The sequence below is a fragment of the Solanum dulcamara genome, chromosome 3, assembly GCF_947179165.1.
Source record: "Solanum dulcamara chromosome 3, daSolDulc1.2, whole genome shotgun sequence".
NCBI classification, from domain to species: domain Eukaryota; kingdom Viridiplantae; phylum Streptophyta; class Magnoliopsida; order Solanales; family Solanaceae; genus Solanum; species Solanum dulcamara.
In genome coordinates this window covers 67496057-67505924 of record NC_077239.1, presented here as the reverse complement: position 1 = coordinate 67505924, position 9868 = coordinate 67496057, and positions in this window count along the sequence as shown.

Here is a 9868-nt window from a genome sequence, read left to right as displayed (position 1 = left end):
AGGCTAGCGTAAGTCAAGGTGCGAGGGGGAGGCCACCATGCAGTAAGTGTGGAACGCTCCACTTGGGAGAATGCAGAGCGGGAAGGGTTGGTTGTTATAAATATGGCCAAATAGGCTATTTTCAGAGGGAGTGTCCAACAGGGAGGAATAGAGTCCAGCATTCTGCCACCGCACCGCCAGCTAGAGTTAATCAGAGAGGCACTACTTCAGGCACCAGCGGAGGTACAAACCATTTATATGCCATGGTTAGTCGCCAAGATCGAGAGGACTCTCCAAACGTCGTGACGGGTATGATTCGAGTCTCTTCTCTTGATTGCTACATTTTGATAGATTCAGGTGCCACCCTATCTTTTATGACTCTTTATGTGGCTAGTAAATTCAATAAAATTCCCGAATGTCTTCTTGAGCCTTTCAGTGTAGCTACTCCTATTGGTGATTCTGTCTTAGCTGAGAGAGTCTATAGAGACTGCACGTTGTCAATTCATCACAGGGATACCATGGCCGACTTAGTTGAGTTGGATATGGTTGATTTTGATATGATCCTTGGCATGGACTGGCTTTATGTCTGCTATGCCTCTATTGATTGTAGAACTTAGGTTGTCAAGTTCAAATTCCTGAATGAAGCTGTGATAGAGTGGAGGGGAAGTCCTATTATACCTAAGGGTAAGTTTATTTCTTACCTTAGGGCCAGGAAGCTAATCTCAAAAGGGTGCATTTATCACCTTGTCCGAGTAAAAGATGATGATATTGAGTCTCCATCCCTGGAGTTGGTTTTGATTGTCAACGAGTTTCTGGATGTCTTTCCTGAAGATTTACCTGGAGTCCCTTCTAATAGGGAGATCGATTTCGGGATCAATATTCTTCCGGATACCCAACCTATCTCAATTCCTCCCTATAGAATGGCTCCGGCTGAGTTGAAGGAGTTGAAGGAGCAGCTGAAAGACTTGTTAGATAAGGGATTCATTAGGCCGAGTGTCTCACCATGGGGTGCTTCGGTCTTATTTGTGCGGAAGAAGGATGGGTCCCTTAGAATGTGTATTGACTACAGGCAGCTGAATAAGGTCACCATAAAGAACAAATACCCTCTCCCCAGAATAGATGATTTATTTGATCAGCTTCAGGATGCCACGTGTTTCTCAAAGATAGACTTGAGATCCGGTTACCACCAATTGAAGGTGAGGGAACGTGATATTCCGAAGACTGCTTTCCGGACTCGTTATGGCCACTTCGAATTTTTGGTCATGTCCTTTGGGTTGACTAATGCCCCCGCCACTTTTATCGATCTCATGAACCGAGTATTCAAACCATATCTTGATATGTTTGTGATTATATTCATAGATGATATTCTGGTTTACTCCAAGAATGAGGAGGAGCATGCCCATCATCTTAGAGTCGTCTTGCAAACTTTGAGAGACCAAGTATTGTATGCAAAGTTCTCTAAATGTGAATTTTGGCTTACATCAGTGGCCTTCCTAGGCCACATTATATCTGGAGATGGTATTCAGGTTGATGCTCAGAAAATTGAGACAGTGAAGAGTTGGCCCAGACCTACATCCCCGACAGAGATAAGGAGCTTCCTAGGTTTGGATGGCTATTATCGAAGGTTTGTAGAGGGATTCTCATTCATATCATCACCATTGACTAAGCTGACTCAAAAGAAGGCTAAGTTCCAATGGTCCGATGCTTGTGAAGAGAGTTTCCAAAAATTGAAGGCCAAGCTAACCACTACTCCTGTTCTAGCATTGCCCGAGGGAACAGAAGGCTTTGTGGTCTACTGTGATGCATCAAGAATTGGCTTGGGTTGTATGTTAATGTATAGGGGTAAGGTGATAGCCTATGCTTCGAGGCAGCTTAAGGTTCATGAGCGAAATTACCCAACTCATGACCTTGAGCTGGCAGCTGTGGTGTTTGCGCTAAAAATTTGGCGCCACTACTTGTATGGAGTGCGTGTTGATGTATTCACCGATCGTAAGAGCCTGCAATATGTCTTCAGCCAGAAGGAACTCAACCTGAGGCAAAGAAGATGGCTTGAGCTACTCAAGGACTACGACATGAGCATCCTCTACCATCCAGGTAAAGCTAATGTTGTTGTTGATGCTCTTAGCAGGTTGTACATGGGTAGCACTGCTCATGTGGAAAAGGGGAAGAGGGAATTGGCGAAGGAGGTACATCGATTAGTCCGATTGGGAGTTCAACTTGAAGAGAACAATGAAGGTGGAGTAAACATTCGAGATGGGGCCACATCCTCACTTGTAGCAGAGGTAAAGGAGAAACAAGATTAGGATTCCATCCTTCTCCGGCTGAAAGAAGTTGTTCACAAATAAGGGGTGATGGTTTTCACCAAAGGGGGAGATGGTGTGTTGAGGTACCGAAGTAGATTGTGTGTACTTGATGTCGATGATGTTCAAGAGAGGATTATGGCCAAAGCGCATAGTTCCAGATACTCTATTTATCTAGGCTCCACGAAAATGTACCATGACTTGAGGGAAATATATTGGTGGAGTGGGATGAAGAGGGATATTGTGGAATTTGTTTCCAAGTGCCCGAATTGCCAATAGGTGAAGGTTGAGCATCAAAGGCCATGTGGTTTAGCCCAAAACATAGGAATTCCAGAATAGAAGTGGGAGATGATCAATATGGACTTTATTACAGGCTTGCCGAAGTCCCGAAAGCAACATGATTCCATTTGGGTGATTGTGGATAGAATGACGAAGTCAGCTCACTTCTTGACGGTTAAGACTACCAACACCGCAGAAGACTATGCAAAGTTGTATATACAAGAGATCGTCAGAATGCATGGGGTCCCTTTGTCTATTATCTCATACAGAGGAGCTCAATTCACTTCCCAATTTTGGAAATCCTTTCAGAGGGGATTAGGTTCGAAAGTGAATTTGAGCACGACCTTCTATCCTCAGACAGATGGCCAAGCAGAGTGCACCATTCAGACATTGGAAGACATGTTGAGGGCATGTGTGCTTGACTTTAAAGGGAATTGGGATGATCACTTGCCTCTCATAGAGTTTGCATATAACAATAGCTATCATGCAAGCATCTAAATGGCTCCTTATAAAGCTTTGTATGGGAGGAGGTGTAGATCGCCCATTGGGTGGTTCGAAGTTAGTGAAGCCAAGTTGATTGGGCCTGATTTTTTTCATCAAGCCATGGAGAAGGTGCGAGTTATTCTAGAGAGGCTAAAGATAGCCCAAAGCTGCCAAAAACCTTACACCGATGTAAGGAGGAGAGACTTGGAGTTTGAGGTGGGAGATTGGGTGTACTTGAAAGTATCACCCATGAAGGGTGTCATGAGGTTTGGAAGGAAAGGAAAGTTCAGTCCTCGATATATTGGTCCTTACCATATTTTGAGGCGGATTGGGAGTGTTGCTTATGAGTTAGAGTTACCCTCAGAGTTAGCTTCTATTCATCCGGTATTCCAAGTTTCAATATTGAAAAAGTGCTTGGGCGATCCCTTGTTGGTAGTTCCTATTGATAGCGTTGGAATTAAGGATAACTTATCCTATGAAAAAGTTCTGGTCTAAATTCTTGATCGCCAAATTCGCAAATTGAGGAACAAAGAGGTCGCCTCAGTCAAGGTCCTATAGAGGAATCAATTTGTTGAGGAATCCACATGGGAAGCGGAGGAAGCCATGAGATCTAAATATCCCCATCTATTCGTGCCTATCGAGGAGAATGTTGAAGGTAACGACATTTCCTTGACTTGAATTCATTAGTGCATTTTGAGTTTTGATTGATATTTGCTTGAAAATTTGATTTATTGAATGACTGAATATTGATTATGATCTATACCCTGCGTCCATTCTTGGCCACTCGTCATTTGAGGACGAATGATTCCAAGGATGAGATAATGTAACACCCCTCAAAAAAAAATTCCCCTAGAAATCAAACCCTTCTTGTATACGAGTAGGGTCGAACACGAGTATTGAGGAGAGTATGCATGAGTCGAAATGAGTCTTTGAGAATTTGAGCAGCGTTAGAGGTGAGGTGGGGTCATAAAGGACCCCTAGGATCAAATTAAATCCAAAAGATTCGTCGTGGCTAAGTTTGGGTAGGAGTTCGCATAAAGGGTCGACTTCTAACGATCCTATCTTTTGAAAGACGACAATCTGGGTAGCCCATGACCCATAAAGTCAAAGGTCGTTGAGTCTTCTTTCCAACGCCACCAAGAATGAAACTTTTGGAGTTCGGAGTAGAAAGGTATGACGATCCTAAGATGAACTAGCATAGCAAAGATTTTCAAGCCTGGGTTGCAATTGCTGGAAAACTGGGCTTGGCGCCGCAGTGGCGCAACGCGCCACTATCGTGCCAGAAACATGCATCAGTAGTTTGGGCTCTGGCGCGGAGCGCCACTAAAAGTTGTGTAGGGTTTTTCAGGACAAATTCCCAGAAATCAGAACAATGGCCTTGGCGCTGTAATGGAGCGACGTGCCACTATCGCGCCAGAAACATGCCTCAGTATTTTGGTCTCTAGCGCGGTGCGCCACTACGAGGTGTGCAGGTTTTAGGCGTATTCAGCCTGGCGCTGCAATGGCGCGATGCGCCACTATTACGCCAGGTGCATTTTTAGCCTATTTTCAGAACTTTTAAGGAGGGGCAATTTGGGGACTTACCCAAATTATATATGTATTGCCTTTGGTCTTTTGGGAAAACATTTATCAGCCTCACTCTCTCTCTAAAAAGCCCTAGGAGCTTCTCTCTCTCTTCTTCTTCTCCTTCATTTCCAACAAAAGAGTCCAAGAGCTTCATGATTTGAGTCCCCCATTGAAGACCCAACATCAAGGTTTTCTTCAAGTCTTCACCAAGGTATGTAAGGCTATCAAAAACATGGTCTAAGTCCACCCATGTGCCCTACTCTTACTTTGAGGTTAGATATCTATGAAAAATGTAGTTTCTTGGTATGATTCATGTTTGAATGAGTTTTGCCCCCTATTTATTTAATGCCATATGTGTTGATGTTGTTGAGCTAAGGAATTCCAAAAACCTTCATGTTAGTATGAGTTGGTGGAGATGACTTGTTATTATGTTTTGTTAATCTCTTTAGCCAAGTGATTATGTTGCTTAAGTCATTTTTCCTTAAATGTGTTATTCTACTTGAATTGTAAGCTAAAGTCATAGAGTGGTGTTGAGTCTTGAGGAGGTGGCATAAATGCTTGTCTAAATAAGGCTTGATGGAGTTAATTAGAGGATAGAATTGGCGAGTGGATGAGGTCCTAAATGGAACTTGCCATTATGACTTAATTGAGTTGAAATGAGAATAGAGTCGATGAGTTGGCAATGTCCCACATGAAACCAGCCGTGAGGGCTTATTTGAGATGACTAGAGGGAGTCTTATGAGCATAGAGTCATGGGAGGAGTATCGATCACCGAAGCGGGTAAGAGTATAGTCCATACTCGAACCCTAGAAACTACGCCGCCAACGTAGGAAGGGATGGAACCATTAAAGTTGGATGCTTCCCATGGGATCGAACCGTTAAAGTCGTATATTTCCCATTTATTGTCCTGACATGATAGGACTTGACTAATCGATGGTATCCATGATTAGGGAGGCGTTTATGCCCTGGAAAGGTATGAACGGACGTGGCAACGACGTTTGATTGTTGTACTATCACTGGCTCATAAGTGATGGTTGTCGGATAAGAGAAACTCCCATTTAGGTCTTGCTAGTACTCCGAGTCAGTTGAGTTGGGTGGCATGAAATTTGGTTCAATCTAGAATACTTCTTGTAGACTTAGGACTCTTGAGTGAGATGCCGTGTACATATGCAGGAGTTGAGATCCTGAGTTGATGATTGATGTTTTCTTGATGTTTTTTTCATCCGGCCATTTTACATACTCGTACATTCCATGTACTGACTCAATTTGGCCTGCATCATTTCATAATGCAGAGACAGGTACTAGAGATCATCGACCGACGCTCAATTGAAGATCCACATTCGTTCTCAGCTAGTCGGTGAGCCCTCCTAGTCTCCGGAGGATGTTGAGCCTTCTTGTATAGTTTTGTTGTCATTTCCTTTATTTTGATTATTGGTAGCCATGGACTTGTCATTGGCACCTCTTAGACTTTGGTAGAGGCTTCATAGACTGGAGTGTGGGGAGGTTGAACTGTTATTTGAGGAGTCTTGTTATATTGCGTTTGATGGCTTGAAATGTTTGGCCTTCGGCCCTATATCGTGAATGATATTTCATTAATTGAGTGTTTGCTAAGAGAATGTGATTGAATGAATGTGTGACTGGACTAGGTGGTTCTCTTGGAGGTCAGAAATAGCCTTCGGGTGCCGGTCACGTCTAGGGTACCCTCTCGGGGAGTGACACCACCCTACCCCCACCCCCCCACCTCAATTTTCTTTTTAAAAAAGAAATAAAAATGATTTTTAGTGCAATTAAAATTTTTTATTATAATTGGGTGAGCTAAGGTTTTATATAGATATCCATATTTTACCCACTTTGTCCATATTTGTATGAACTTTTGAAATAGATCAATCCATATTTATCCATTTAAAAAATATGAGTGATCCATTTAAATAAATATGGGCTAACTGAATTCATTTTACTTAAACAGGTTGAAATTGCCATCCTTAACCATGACACGGCTCCCACTACACAGAAAGAAGAGTTGAAGCTGTTCGAGACTGTCTTCGTCTTCACTTATGAAATATCTTTAACCCTGCAATCGGACTATGTCAAGTAACATAGCAAGAGTCGGACTATGCCAAGTGACATAGTAAGAGTAGTATTAGCACAGACAATATATACTAATAGGCATTATCGGTCAACCCGATACCCACTACATAATATAAAGAAATCAACAAGATGGAACATGCTCTTAAGAAATACACCACAAATCCTTCATGCACCACTCTTACATCTCCCAATAACCTCCCAATGTTCTTCAAGCCTAACACTTGTCCCTACTAGTTTGGTCCTCTACCAACTCTGATACAGATCAAGGCCTAGCCGTCTATCACATAGAGGAGTTCTCAAAACACGCATTGCCACTAAGTCTATTATGCTAGCCTTCTACCCTCACAAGCCTATGTGTTAACAATAAGAACCTTAACCCACTTTCCTCTATGCACAAGGCTTTACCAACCATTCTATATCAAACACTCTTCACAAGGTAGAACCTAGTCACCCCACCACTTTATCACAATCACAATTACAACGAACAGTCTCATGTAGTTATATAACCAATTACCAGGTTCATAGTATACAATTTCTCACATTTAGTTATTTTGTTAGGTTCGTTACTGCTTCCCCAATTCTCGTACAGTTATACATTCAGTGGGGAAGTCAACATGAATTAATAACATAGATGGCGAAAACAACCATCACCCACCACTAAATCAAGTGACAATTCTTTGTCACATAGTATACATCAGATTTAACAACTAAGGCTACTCATGCAACTGCCCATACTCCTTGCCCAAATGCCTAAATATGAAATCTCTAGTCAGTTACCATTATATTAAGTGATGTGCACAATTTTAAAGCTACTTAATTAAGAAAATCTAGTCTACTTGGGCGCCAAGCAATTGTAGAGAGGTATTGTCGCTACAATCCTAGCTTCTGGACAACGAGACGGTGGAAGTAGGCCTGAATGTTTCCAGTTGCAACCTACCTTGCTTTAAAAATCTCCTTCCCAAGCCTAAAGAAGCCTTTTGAGGGTTTCTCGGTTGACCCTCCCTTATTTTGGCACTTAGGGAAAAGAGGGGAAAATAAAACTTTGTCCATATTAAATTTTGTCCCCGACTAGCCCACTCTGGCAGCTCCCATACCGTTGGGGCGTCAATGCCGTAGCGAAAATATGCCCTCTCTGGCAGGATAATGCGGGTCCACATAGCTTAAGTTTTACAAAATTTTGACCTTCTTAAGTAATGACTGTTCTGATCGTTACAAACAACCATTTGACTTTGTATATTTCTGATTTCCAAATCATGTGTGTAAACTACACAAATCTATCTATGGACTTCGCTAGACACTACGAGTATGGTATATTGAAATCAAGGATTTTCTCTTATCATGTGGCTTTTCTTGTTCCAAATCTAATGATTCCTTATTCATCAAATGGTCTCCTAATTCTCTAATTATTTTTATGATCTATATTGATGACATTGTTGTTACAGGCTCTAATAACTCATATGTTCGAGCAACAATTAGGCTGTTGGGTGATAGATTTTTGATTAAAGACCTTGGTCCTTTACATTTTTTTCTAGGTGTTGAAGTTATACAACATGCTCATGGATTAACTCTCACACAAAGTAGCTTCATTGCGGACATACTCAACAAGTTCAATATGCTGGAGGCAAATAGTGTGAGCACTCCTCTGTGCACAAGTGACATTTTATCCTTGAATGTCGGTTATCCTTTAGCAAATGCTACACTTTCTAGGCAGGTCATTGGCTCATTGCAATAATCCACCTTCAGATAGCCTGATATATGCTTTGTAGTAAATAAGCTCGCTCAATTCCAATACTCTCCATCAACTAAACATTGACAAGCAACAAAGAGGCTTCTTCGTTATCTAAAAGGAAATATAACCTTTGGTCTTCACTTTAAACATAGTAGCTCTTCTCCGTTACTCTCCTACTCAGATGCAGATTGGGGTGGTATTCCTGATACTAGACACTCCACTTTAGCATATGTTATTTTTCTTGGAAAGAATCCAATTAGTTGGGGCTCCAACAAGCAACATAATGTTGCGATATCTTCCACAGAAGCGAAATACAGGGCTATGACAAGTGTTGTAGCTAAGCTAAACTGGCTAACAAACCTACAGCAAGACCTTCGGGTCAAGTTTCCTTGTCCTCCTAAGGTTTTTTTTGATAACATGGATGTCACTTACCTGTGTCGTAATGCAGTCTTTCAAAGTCGAATGAAACATGTCACAATTGACTTTCATTTTATCTGTGACCAAGTGGAAAGTAGGAAAATTTATGTTCATCATATTCCAATTGGAGCTAAACTAGCAGATGCGTTAATTAAAGCACTTCCCAGAAGGTCCTTTATCAACTTTGTTAGCAACATTGGTCTCAAGCAAATTGAGCAAATATTGAGGGGGCATGATAAGGATAAGGATGCAAAGTCCTAATATGTTGGTATATTGAGTGTACAATCCTAGTACATAGTTAGTTCCTTTTATATTTAGGTCTCTTGTGTTCAACAAACTCCTTTCTCTTCTATACTTGTACATGTATAAATATTACACATTGTATCAATAATACTAACGCTTTTCATAATCATATCCAACTCTTATACTAATATGCATTCGAAAAGATAGGATTCTAAGAAGCAAATTATAGGTGCATTAGTAGAACGACTATTTAGTTAATTTTAAAAATAAATTGAATGAAAATTTTAGCAGGGAGATATTCAACTATTGTTGTGGAAGTATATATACACACTTGTTATAAAACTAGAGAAAACAATAAGAAGAAAGTAGGGTGAAGAGAGAAGCCTTCTTATTTCTTTTGAGTATTAGAGATTGAGGGATATTCACTTATCAATTATAATGAACAAAATTCCCTTTATTTATAAGGAAAAACTAACTTGGCCGCTAAGTAAGATTCTTAACTTATCCCAAAAAGAATCCACATAATAAACATACACTATAATACAAATATATTTATAATAGACATACACATAGTCTATTTGATAGATTACGTGCCTTGTTAAAACCTTACTAAAGAAAACCTAGTGGAAAAAATTCTAGTGAAGGAAAAATAGTACACATATCTATAAGAAAAACTCAATGGGACAAAACCGTGTGAGGAAAACAGAGTACATTACGTATTAACTTCCCCTAATGAGAACGCCAATCCAAAGACTTGAATTTTCATATTTCAAGCTTATGCATG